Source organism: Equus asinus, chromosome 22 (assembly GCF_041296235.1).
Source record: "Equus asinus isolate D_3611 breed Donkey chromosome 22, EquAss-T2T_v2, whole genome shotgun sequence".
NCBI classification, from domain to species: Eukaryota; Metazoa; Chordata; class Mammalia; order Perissodactyla; family Equidae; genus Equus; species Equus asinus.
Window position 1 is genome coordinate 10,008,346 of NC_091811.1, and position 13,362 is coordinate 10,021,707.

Consider the following 13,362-nt stretch of genomic DNA (forward strand, 5'->3'; position numbering starts at 1 on the left):
GAGAGCACAAGAAGAGGGCTTGTTATGGCCTTGTGGGGAGGAGGCAGTCGAGCTGAGTGTCAAAGAGCTCCTCTTCCGCAAGTGGAGAGCCAGGAGATACCCAGCCCAGTTAGAGCAGACGGCAAGGGCGTGCACGGTAACTTCACGAGACTAAAAAGAATGCATCTTGACTGCAGTGTCATTGGTGGGAAAGGAGAGCAGCAGAGACCACTGTGAAGGTGGTGGGCCACGATTCACTCAGGGCAGGCACCCAGAGCTTCCCCTGGAGGGGTGGGAAAAGGAGGGGCCCTGCGGGCAGATTGCGGAGTTGCGGGTGGCACACTTTGGAGAGTTATGCCCCATGGGACTCCTGGACTTTACAAAAACACAGGACCCATGAAAAGGCAGGTTAATTTGCCTTTGAAAAGCACTTGGGCAAAAGCCTCTAACTGTGCCTGGAAGTTGTGGATGCGTGTGGCACATGGAGTTGACTTTTCTACTCTTTGAAGAGCAAAGTTTCATGTTTCCTTGTTTTTTTTTCTTTTAGTTCCTCCCTCATCTCCTAATGACCTCTGTATCTTGTGAAAATATCGCTGGGTGGGTATGGGAGGGTTCAGAAGTTCCATAAAATGCAGAATCTGCCCACTCTGCCTTCTCCTGCTCCCCGACTCCTGAGTCCTGTCTTATAAGGTACACGAGGCACAGACAGCAGGAAAGACGTGCAGGGAGTCTGAAGCACAGAGCCGCTGCTGCCTGAGCAGTCAATAAATCACATGCCTGTCTCCTCCTCCCCACCAAGAAGATTTCCTTTCAAATAAAGTGCATGACCAGTGTCCAAAAGGGAGCCTCGCAATGCGCAGCAACTTAATGGAAGGCAGTGGCGAATCAATCAGCCAGAGACTGTTGCCCCCAGCAGCCCTGTAGCCAGAACTGCCTGCCTGCCCATTTGGAGCAGTAACAGCTGCCCTGTTAGCATTCCTCTCCTTTCATCTCCTGCACTTGGAACAAAGCTGGCATCATAAGGTGAGTTATGAACCAATGATTTGGTTCATGAATTTTTTATTTTCTCCTTGCTCTTAACTTGGAACTACGAGGTACTCATCCCCTTCCTCCAGGGCCCCATTTTCCTGTGATTGCTCTCCCAGACCAAGAGACCCTGGAGGTAGAGGGCCCACCTTGAGAAATGGGATTGTCCATGACTGCCCTGTGGCTGAATGATGATGAGGGAGAGAACCTCTTGGCACAAGGCGCAATGGGGTCAGCGAGGGATGGAAGAACTCAGAAGTGGTGCCACGACCCTCTTTGTGGAGCCTGCCCAGTGCTGGGGGCACATCCTCAAAAATGGCCACAGATGGTCTCTTTCATGGAGCATGCCCAGAGTCCCCAGGTGATAATGAGGTTCCTGCTGTTGCTGCTAAAGCCCATTTACCCACCATAGAGAGAAACTGCTCTGCTTCAATTACCTCTTCTCAGTACCAATAAAATGCATATGGCAGCTCTGCACTCAGGCACACACTCTCTGCCATGGAGTAGCTCCAATTACTATCCACAGTGATCTTATTATGCAAAATATTTTACTTCTGATTAACCTGAAACGGTTTTTATGTCTCTCTTTGCTTGGGGGACCTGGAGAAGTTAGTGAATGGGTAGGTGGGCCTTTTGGGCAATAAGTACAATCTGGGGGTGGGGATTTGGGGTGGGGCTTAAAGCCCTATCTCAAGATTTAAATTCTTTCTCACTCAGTCCCTCCTTTTAGTTGAAATTTAGCTGTTCCTTTGCTGATAAAATATCTGTGGGAGATAACGCCTGTGGCCCACCCTACACCCTTGGGTCTTAACATTGTAGTGCAGACTTCCAACTGCCTGAGAGCTCTCTCATAATACACCCCCACGAACAGCTTACAACGGGCAGCTAGCTTGAGTTGGTGTGCGGATGCCCCCTCCCTTACCCTCTGTGGAGATAACTCTTGTTGCTAGGCTGGATCTCAAGAGTTCCCCACAAGGGTCGAGCCCCAGTTGCCTGCTGCAGTCATCAGCTCAGTCACCTACCCTTTATTGGTTACTTCCTGCTCTGTCTTACTTTGCTACTCCCCTGCCTGTGTTTCTTGGGATCACCTTCCAAATAAATGTCTTACTCTTGAATCTTGTCTCAGGATTTGTTTCTGGAAGAAGCAGACAGAAAAGTGCCCTCAAGAGGAACAGAACATCCAGTCTGTGTCTTGCTACAGTAAGAAAGCACAGGATTGGGGATAAACTTTCTGAGTTCCAGGGTAATGCTTTATACCAGTCTTGTAACAGACAGGACTTGGTAGAAAATAGTTCAAATGTTGGCCTTAAGGTTCAGTGAATTATATGTAAAGTCTTCCTAGGACCCCTTAAGAAATTTCCATTATGATGTGGAGAGATCTTTGGCCTGGAGGCACTTAGCTATTTGACTCTAGTCACTGCTTTGAAAGCGATGTATGCCTGGCCGTTCAGTGGATCTGATTGTTAAAATGACCAGGGCAGACAGGTCATAACGGGAAGTCCTATGTCTCGACAGCACAAGCAGTTTGCCTGGATGAGAATCAGTCAATCATTTAATTGAACCATTTGGTCTTCCTTCTGTAACCTATGCATCAAGACTCTGCTGTGTAAATCGTGGAGGAGGAGAAGCCAGGGAGAGAGAAAAGAGCTGCCCCCAAGTGGCTTACAATTTTTCTGGGAGCAAAAGACTAAACTTTAAGCTGAGAACAAAGAAGTTAAAAAGTCTTCCCCAGAACAAAAGACTCTGAGATCAGCTTTGCTAAATGCAGCTACGGGTACTCAGCATAATCAACGGTTGTTCAAAACTAACCAGGTCTTTCTGTCCCTTCTGAGTGTAAGAGTGAGCTCTCTTTCCCAGGAAGTCCATGTCCAGACACCAAGATTCAGCCTCACCAGGCCAGATGCAGGCTGGTGGGAAGGCACCAATCAGCACGGCCCCATGCTCCCTCTCCCCCACCTAAAGCCCCAGGTCAAACCCCTACCTTCCCTGTGGCAAAGCGGTTAAGTTCAGTGCATGCTGCCTCAGCCGCCTGGGTTCCAATCCCCGTGCGGACCTACACCGAGTCAGCCATGCTGTGGCAGCAGCCCAGATACAAAATAGAGGGAGATTGGCACAGACCTTAGCTCGGGGTGAATCTTCCTCAAGCAAAAGAAAAATAAATAACAGGAAGATTGGCACAGATGTTAGCTCAGGGCGAATCTTCCTCACCAAAATACAAACAAACAAAAATAACCCTACCTTTTTCCCTGCCAGGAGGTGGATTTGGGTTTTAACTCCCATCTCCTGGTTTGCCTGCCTTTCAACGATAAAGTCCCCTTTCCTTGCCACAAGCCTAGAGTTTCATTTTTTTTTCTTTTGGTGCCTCTTGTGTGGCTGTAAATGAACCTGTGTTTATGTTGGGTAGCAAACTGGCAGTCAGAAGCCCTGAGGTCTTACAGCTTCTCTATCAGCGTGTGACTTTGGGCAAGTTACTTCACCTTTTTGGGTCGTAATTCTCCCAATGAAGAATGAAATAGGGGACTGGATGGTCTCTAATTGCTCTTCCAACTCTGATATTCTCTGATTCTTGTTTTCCAATCCCTCTGCCTCTCAGCAGCATCTTGTGTATTCTGTCTTTCAGAGATGAAGTCTTGGCATAGAGTTAATAAAGTAGTAAAGGAAATGTTTTCATATTTGTAGTCTATGAGACAGCCATTGTGATTAACATATTTAAAGTTTATATAGTTTTAAAGGTAGGTAACATATTAAATATCATCATCATCAATCACAGATAATTTGATCAAAATCTGTTGATGGGCATTTAGGTTTTTCCAATTTTTTACTGTTACTTCACTGTAATAAACATTCTATTGGATATATTTTTTTGCACTTGGTATAAGTGTTTCTACAGGCTAAAATAGCTGTGTGTGGGAACACTGAAGCAAAATATAAACAGCAAAAGTGTTAATGTAAATATTACCAAATTGCTGTCACAGGGGAGGAGGAATTATTTCTCTGCCCTCTAGGTCCTTCTGGCTGGTCTAGGAATTAAATTGACATGAGACAGATTAACAGGAGAAAATCAAACAACGTTTAATAACATGCATACATGGGAGAAACGCAGGAAAACTGAGTAACTTGCCAAAATGGCAAAAGCTGCTATCTTAAATACCACCTTCAGCTAAGGACAAAAGGAGGATGTTGGGGGTAGTGATTTGGGACTCCAAAGGAGAAGAAGGCAATTCACACGGAGGTGGAGAAGCAAATGTTTGGTAAACGAATGTTTGTTGTTTGCTGGGCCATCTAAGCTGGGTAAACATGGGCCTCGCCAGGTGCCTTCCTGTCTACCACACCTAGAGTTCTCTATGGCGACAGCTCCTTCCTGGGACAGGCCTTCTATCTTAAGTTCTTTCAGGCAGCTAGGGGAAAGTTTGAAGTTTCTTTCGAAGTCTTTTATCCTTAAAAATAATCAAACAAAAGAGACACATTTTGAGGTGGCAAATTTTGATCCCCCACATTGTCCAGGACTATTCTTAGTTACCATATCTTTCTAAGTTTTTATTTTCCAGTTTTATTGAGATATAATTGACATATAACATTGAGTAAGTTTAAGGTATAAAATGCGATAATTTGATATGCATGTATATTGCAAAATTATTATCACAATAATTACTTACCACATCCTTGTCTGCTCTGACATAAATTTAAAGAAGATAAAATATAATCTGATATGTGAAAATTACATTGGACTGTATTTCAATTTTGTCTTTAAATATGAGTGATATACCATAGTTGTTGTTAATTAGCTATTTTGCTTTTTCTTTCTTCTGTGAATGCCTTTCTTTTCTGATTTGTAAACACACGTGTGTTAAGTCTTATGTGTTTCACATATCTTTGGGATATCCTGTATTCACTTCCTTTAGCTATGTACCCAGAAGTGGGATTGCTGGACATATGGAAGCTTTATTATTATTTTGGGGGGAACCTCCATACTATTTTCCATAGTGGCTGAACCAATTTACATTCCTACCAACACAGCATGACTTCCCTTTTCTCCACATTCTCGCCAACACTTGTCTTTATTCTTGTCTTTTCTGTCTTTTATGGTGTCTTTAGATTCTTGTCTTTTTTCTGATAGCCATTCTAACAGGCGTGAGGCGATATCTCATTGTGGTTTCGATTTGCATTTCCTTGATGATTTTTAGTGATGTTGAGCATCTTTTCATGTACCGGTTGGCCATTTGTCTGTCTTCTTTGGGGAAATGTCTATTCAGTTTCTCTGCCCACTTTTAAATTGGATTGTTTGTTTGCTATTGAGATGTACAAGTTCTTTATATATTTTTTATTTTAACTCTTTATCAGACATATGATTTGCAAATATTTTTCCCTCTCCATTGGTTGTCTTTTCATTTTGTGGATAGTTTCCTTTGCTGTGCAGAAGCTTTTTAGTGTGATATAGTCCCACTTGCTTATCTTTGCTTTTGTTGTCTGATCCTTTATTTCTTTGATTTCTTTGATGCTCTGTGTTGTTTTCTGTGCATTTGATAAAACAGCCACCACTCCCGGTCTCGATGGCATGGTCTCCTGCAGGAGATTGACCTTACCATTCAGCCTCACCCGAGCTCTTGGTTGTCACTCAAACCTTTGGATCATCCAAGCCACCCTCTTTGTTCTTAGTGGCCTCCAGTAGTTGAGGGTTTGCCAAGACCTGTCAGTCTCCCAAAGAGAATAGTCTTATCAGCACTAGATGCAGGCTGATTGGAGGCTGGACCCTCAGCCCGCACTCTGAAGTATGCAAATAGGCCTCTTTCAGTGAATGACCGGAAGATGAGTGTTCTGTCTCCTCCCTCTGCTCAGAGCCCTTGGAGGATAGCTGGTTAAGAACTATTTCTTTCTTTGCTACAGTCCTGTGGGACTGGTGAAAGCAAGCTCTGCTGGCCACGAGAGGCAAGTGATCGAGGATTGCATCCTCTGGGTGGCGGCTGCAAAAGCTGGGTGACAGATGTGTGCAGAGACTCCTTCCAGGGAGACACCAGTGACCTGAATTGGGCCAGAGGGAGGATGCTGAGATGGTGCTCACTGACATCCCCAGTCTCTGGCGAGGATTGCAGTCAGCCCCTAGAAGTGTGCTAAATAAGCCTGACCCTCAGGCAACAGCTTTTGAAGGGCACAAATAGGGCTCTTTCAGGCAAAGATTGGGAGACAGGCCTCCTTCTGGGCTGAGCCCTGGAGAGATAGCCACAGCTAGTCCCACTGAGCCTCTCAAGAACTATTTTTTAAATTTACTACCGTCTTATGGGTCTTGTGGGTGCAAGCCACATTGGCTTTCAGAGCTAGGCATTTTGGGGGCCCCTCCCTCAGGTAGAGGTCTTAAGAGTTGGGGTGCTGGATGTCAGGCCCAAACCTTCACTCCTCAAGGGGAAGCTGGAGTTGGGGGTTCCCTCCCAATCGTGTGTTGCTGTGTGAGGAATGGAGCTTATGGTGAGAGTGTATCTTAGCCTTTCCTACCTGTTTCCATGTGGGTATTTTCTCCTTGGCCCTTCAGGTAGGTGTCCTTCAGGCGGGTTATGGATTTCTTTCAGAGGAATTGCTCCATAGGCAGCTGTATGCTTGGTGTGTCCAGGGCAGGGGGCTTCGGGAGCCTCCTGCATCACCGTGTGGGACTGCAACCTCTTCTCAGTGCTTTTATGCTTTCAGTTGTTTGTATTCAAATCTTTCATCAGTTGCGAGTTTATTTTGGAAAAAGGAATGAATCAGGATTGCCTTTTTTTTCCAAAGTCACTAATCTGATGGCCCAGCTTTATTAACTGAACTCTCCAGGTTTCCTCGGTGAATCAAAATACCACCTGTATTGTACACTAAGTTCCCAGATCTATGTAGGACTATTTCTGTACTCTGTTTCTGACAGCTTGACTGCAACATGGCTAGGTGTGAACTTCTTTGAGCTTATCCTATAGGAATTTATTGAGTGTCATACCTATGTAGAGAAATGGTTTTAATCAAATTTGGGAAGTTTTTGGTCATTATTTCTTCAAGTATTCTTTTTGCCTGTCTCTCTGCTCTCCTTTTGTGACTTCCATTATACCTATGTTGTTGTATATCTGACATTGTCCCACAGGTTTTCTGAAGCTCTGTTCATTTTTATCATTCTTTTTTCTTTCTGTTCCGCAGACTGGGTAATCTCAACTGATCTATCTTCAAGCTTGCTGATTCTTCTTTCAACTAAAATTTGCTGTTGAATCTCTCTAGTGATTTATTTAAAAAATCTGTTTGTTCTTTTTCATATCCAGAGTTTCTGTTTGGCTCTTTTTAATATTTTATGTCTCTTTATTAGTATTGTCTATATGGTGATCATCATGCTCACAACTTTCCTTTGATTCTTTAGAACTGGTGTCCTTTAAATCTTTGAAAATATTTATAAAACCTGATTTAAAGTCTTTGTCTTCTAAGTACAACATGCGGACTCCCTTAAAAACCAGTTTCTATTGACTGCTTTTGTGTGTATGTGTGTTTGTGTGTGTGTGTGTGATACTTCCCTGTTTCTTTGCATGTCTCATAACTTTTTTCTGAAAATGGGACATTTAAAATAATACAATTTTGCAATTCTGGAAATCAGACATTCCCTCTTCTCAGAATTTATCGCTGTTTAGTGACTTTTCTGGACTAATTCTGTAAAGCCTGTGTTACGTGTCATGTGAGAGCACTGACTTCTCAGTTTGATTATTTTAGTGGTCAGCTCATGACTGGACAATGATTTCCTTAAATTCCTTGAACCAATAAGTCATCTACACTTTTCCAAGGGGCACTCTCTGTGTTGGGGGCAGCCCTCCAATGCTCAGGAAGTTGGCAGCTCTACCTTAGCCTTCACTTCCTGCTTGTCAGGGCCTCAAGATCAGTGGTAGGTGAGAAGTTAGGGCCCTCTCATGTCTTTTCTGGGCATGCCAGGGCCTTGCGCATGCACATGGCCTACTAGATTCCCTGGAATGTGGGAATCTACTTTTAAGACCTCCTATGAATAGCTCTTTCCCCAATTTTTTTTTTTAAGTTTTGTGCGGAGCCTCATGATTACCCAACAAGTATTACTCCCTCAGACATCTGTGGGGTTAAACAATTATCTCCTATTGTTTCTGAGGCTGCTGGTTTTAGCAGCTACCATGGTTTCAAGGCTTCTGGTTTTCAAGGCTGCTGTGGATCTGAGGGGAAGGGGAGGGGACCAGGACAAGTTGAAACACCACTAAGTTCACTGTTCTTACCAAGAGTCAGCTGTTTTTCTTGATAAATGCTCTCAAGATGTTGACAATTTTTGGTTAATTTCCAGAGTTCTGAAAAATCTTTTGAAAAAAGATTTTGATTTTTTTTTTTTCCAGTGTCCTCATTGCTTTTACGGAGGAACAAATTTTTGGAGGTCCTTACTTTGACATTTTAAAGCTTCACTCTGAATTCTCTTTTTATTATTTTTAAACTTGATATGTCTCTATTTGAATTATTTTGGTTTATAGTGAATTAAATATCCCATGATAGAATCATCCTGCCACTCCTCTCCCCACTGATAATTTTCTCTTTAATACATCTTTGACCATTCTTGTTCATTTATTCCTCAAATTAATTTTAGAATAATGTCTTCAAATTCTAAAAATAAGTCTTTTGGTATTTGATTGAGACTGTTAAAATGTGGATAAATATGGGAAGAATTGCCATCTCTGAAATATTAAATCTTCCATTTCAGGAACACGATATGGCTCATCATTTATTCAAGTCTTCTTTCATGCTCTTTAGTAAAATTTTGCTTCTTTCTTTATGAAGGGTCCACACATTTCTTCATGAGTTTACTCCTAAGAACAAATGGGGTCACTACTTGGCTATGTCTGCAGGAGTCTACAGTCATTCTTCAGGATCCATCTGGTTTCTTCAAGGACTAGATTAGTGAATTAAATAAATAGCTGATAGGGACCATTCTCCCTTCATTCTTAAGATCTCTAAGAGTGGCTAATATCCAGCTCCCCACCTACCCTACCTCCCTGAAATGTGACATCGTAGAGTTTCTGTTTTGGCCAGTGGTGGAGGCATGGTTTCAGTGGCTTTCACTTGGTCTTCCCCTCTGTGATCTCCCCTATCCAAAGTGCCAAGGACCCAATATGGGGGTTGGACTCACTGAGGGGCTAGGCACATTCTGCTGGTAAGCATTCTTTGAGTGGGCTGATAGCTAGAGGATGACCTTGACAGCACTCCCAGCATCTGGGGCAAAAAGATCTGGATGGTGTATCTTTGCATTTATTGAATAACTTAACCTCATTCATTAAAAACGTTTATGTATGTATCTGCATAGAAAGATATGCGTGCATACATTTCCAAGAGCATGTAAGAAAATACCATATTATAAAGTTTATCAGTTAGGGAATGATTAAAACTACCTTTGTCTTTGTCTTAGTTTGGATTCCTGCAGAAGCAGGTTATCATTCTAGGACTTCTGCTGGTGTTTTATTTCAGAGATGCACCCAGGAAGCTCAAGTGAGGGATTGGGAAGAGTAAGACAGCGAAGGGAGACAGGTCCGTAAAAGGTATGTAAATGAGTGGGTTACTGGGAATTCATCTGTCCGGGGACCCTATAAGAAACTGTATGGAGTACATCTGGAGTTGTCCACCAGAAGGCAGGGAATTTAAGGCATTTACTTCCTTCCTTCCATCTCTCTTGAGGATGGTCCCTGGTGCCCTGGCCACCAGAAGTTCCAGTTTACACTTCCATTTAGGGGAGTAAACTCTGGTGTTGCTGGAGAAAGTCCTCAGGCAGTGAAGAAGAGAAGTGCGAAAGCTTGAGGCAGGAGGCCGTCACCATTTTGGAACCATCTATCACAGTTTCAGGTGACCTAAAGCGAACTGAGGGAATTGGAGCCATCAATAGTGTCTGTTATAACCTTATAAATGATTCTGGAAAGATTCAAGTCTCCAGATATATTTAGAATAGGAAAATTATTTATGTAACTTTCCACAAGCCAGTCTTGGATAGTGGCATGGATAATATGGATTGGTGAAGGTCAATTTCAGACATAATACTAACTAGGTGTGTGATGTTACCACTCAGAAATATGTGGGGACTTGAGCAGTTTGCCCTCTTATGCTATGCTTTTACCTCCGGAGTCAAAAGGACGCTTGGTTAGGTGCCAATCTGTAACCAGCAGGACCTTAAGCCCATCTCTAGTCCTGGGGCTTCTGCCTCTTGTCTTTGGCTCAGAAATGTGTCCAGCTTCATGTCTTTAGCCCCTACTAGTCAAGCACCATTGAAAGACTGCCTTTTAATGCATGGATTCCCCATTCCACTTTCTGTTATGATTGACTGAACATAATTAGGCAAGCTTTCTTGATAAGAACATCCTTAAGAGAAAGTTTGGTTTATGGTAAACCAGGTAAAACACCTCCTCAGGTGATTTAGTGTGACAGGTAGACTTAATAGCCATAGCCAATTAATCAGGGGACCAAGAGAGGGAAGATGGTTTGCTTCCTCACTGTGGCCTATCTTGATATCTAGTTTCAATGTCTTGGCTTAAGGTAGGTATGTTTTAAACTCTTTCCTAGATGTCTGAGTGATCATATGAGCACTTATGCCTGTGAGTGTGCATCGAAGTGCCACACTGCCTGAGCAAGAGGGCAGGCAGTCTTCAGGAAGGGTCGATGATGTGTAGGCATCTGTGTGACGTGAAGAAGCTGCAGTTGGTAAAGATTCTAATGAATCTGGCATTCTTAACAAGAAACTCACTTACGTGCATCTGTTTCCCACCTGGTATATTTCCTTTCTCCCCATGAATGGAAAACTTGACTTGTCCTCATCCTAGGGATCCATCTGTAATCTTTGTCAGTCCACAAGAGGATACAGGTTGGGGTTGATCAAGAGGCAGACAGGAGACACAGTAAGTGTTACTGATTCTGAATGGGATTGTTTCTGAATTTGCCCAAGGTTGGGTCACTTCCTGGGGTGAATGCTGGCTCTGTTTCCGCAGGGTTATCGGTTACCATAAGTGCTTCTGAGTGGGGCTCTCCTGAGATGCTGGGCTCTGTGAAGGCTGTCCAAGCATGCTGGCTTCTCTTCTGGGAGAGGCATGATGGGAGTTTGTGTGCAGAGCTCGTGACTTAACCACCCTGCTCAGCAGAGGAAGGACACCCACTCCATCTGTTTGCTTTCGTTGTTAATAGCCCGTTCACATTTCAGATGACTGTTATGCCAAATTAACCTAATTATGTATGACAGCTAATTTTCTGAATGATAGGCAAGTCTTTAGGGCTTTTTAAAAAAAGAATTGTGGAGAACATGCAAATTACAGCTGTGAGGCTTTGGTAGGGGTGGGAGTGAGGAAGAGAGGTGGCAGTCATCCAAGAGGAAGCCTGTAAAAGAAGGAAGAGCAGATGTCATTCCATCACAACCTGCCCACAGGGTCCCTTCCAGACTTACTTCCCATTTCTTCCTTTCGTGCTCTCTTTCTCTATCTCTGAATGACTACCCAAATCTGGTATTTTCCAAGTAGGTTCGCTCCAATCATTTACTGGAAACAATTGCTAATGGCCACTAGGAGTGGTGTGGATAAAGACTCTGGGACTGTGTCTCATTTAACAAGAAATGCAGAGTGGCCAGTTTACAATGTCCTCTCATACCCGCCCAGTTTTTCACTTTTCTCCATCTCTGAGGCCCCAGTCTTATTCTCGGTATCATCTTTTCCCACCTGGACAACACCAATGCCATCCAAATGATGTCTCCATGACCACTCTTTTTTAAAAGTGTTTTTTTGCGAGGAAGATTGGGCCTGAGCTAACATCTGTTGCCAATCTCCCTCTTTTTGCTGGAGGAAGATTGTCACTGAGCTAACATCTGTGCCAATCTTCCTCTCCTTTGTGTGGGATGCTGCCACTGCATGGCTTGATGAGTGGTGCTAGGTCCGTGCCCCGGATCTGAACCTGCAAACCCCGGGCTGCTGAAGTGCAGCGTGTGAACTTAACCACTACGCCACTGAGCCAGCGCCCCCACGACTACTCTTGTCCTCCCTTTGCTCTTGCCTCCACAAGCTGCCAGATCCCTGGTGAATCTTACCAGGAACACCAGGGCTTGGGGTGGGGCAATTCTTTATTGAGAAGGACTGTCACGTATGTCGCAGAGTATTTAGCATCCCCGGGCATTCCTAAATGCCAGTAGTGCACTCAAATCATTGTGACAACCAAAAATGTTCCTACACGTTATTAAATGTCTCCTGGGGGTGGCTGTACTGTCTGTGTTGAGAATGATTGTTAACATATTTTAGGAGCAAGAAATCCATCTCATCCTTGTTTAAAATCCTTTAATGATAGAAACAAAATAACTGAAAATGAACGTTTCTATGACTTCACATTTTGCTTAGGATAAATTCAAACTCTTTACCATGACCCACAGGCTCTGCTCACCTCCTCTCTGATTCTGTTCCAGCCACCCTGACCCTGTGCTCCAACACACATCAAGCTCAGGCTCTGCTAAGGGCCTTTTCCCCACATGCCATTTTCTCTGCCTGGAATGTCCATCCATCCCCTCTCCCTAATCCTGTCTTTCACAGGGTGGGCTCCTGCCCTTGCTTCAGGTCTCAGTATATCCGTCACCTCCGCAGACAGCCTTCCCTGATCCTGATCACTGTGTCTAAGTAGCCCCTCCCCCACCATTTTCTGCTACCACCGCCTCTATTTGTTTCCTTACAGCACTTTCTCAATTTGTAATCTCATATTCATTTACTTGTTCACTGTGTGCTGTTTGTTTTCTGTCACTGATTCCATAAGGGCAGAGACAAAGTCTATTTGGTTTGTGACCCTGTGCCCTGGATGAGCCCTGAGGACAGCTAGTGGCTGTAGAGACCCTCAATGAGTTTGGAGGGACCTGCTGCAGAGGGGTGCTAAACTCACTGCCCAGTGTGTCTGGGGGAGCCCCAAAGCATTCCTATCCTAATTCAGTGCAGTAATACTTGGCAGTGGGAACAATGAATGTGCGTGTAGATACCAAAGGGCCTGTGACAGCCCCTCATAAAGGGCGAGGCAAAGAAGCCAAAAGTTTTCTGCATCTGAGTTTAGAAATGGGCAGGAAAGTCTTTGGGTCCGAAGGAGACATGTGGATGTTGGAGTGACTGTGGACTCAATGCTCTCCCACACGAAGATTCAATGAAAATACAGCCCTGTCCCTCACCTTCGCCTTGGGATAGCTGAGATCTCCTATCTAGGAGAAGAGGGCAGAGAGGAGAAAACATTGGCTTTGAAGCCTGACATTTCTGCATTTAGCTGGGAGAGAATGACTTTACCTGGGGTTAACTAGATTAAGTTTATTTACCAGGCAAAATGGGAGCTTAACTCAAAAATTGAGTTCAATTATAGCAAACTACA

At 43.9% G+C, this 13,362-nt stretch overlaps 1 long non-coding RNA gene across 1 annotated transcript in view; it reads left to right on the forward strand.

Annotated features, from left to right (window-relative positions):
• The first annotated feature begins 616 nt into the window (after positions 1–616).
• LOC139041600 (uncharacterized) overlaps positions 617–13,362 on the forward strand; it is a 47,213-nt gene continuing 34,467 nt past the window's right edge. Inside the window, exon 1 of the long non-coding RNA XR_011497057.1 lies at positions 617–1,002. This is a non-coding gene — a long non-coding RNA (uncharacterized lncRNA). The remainder of the gene's footprint in view (positions 1,003–13,362) is intronic.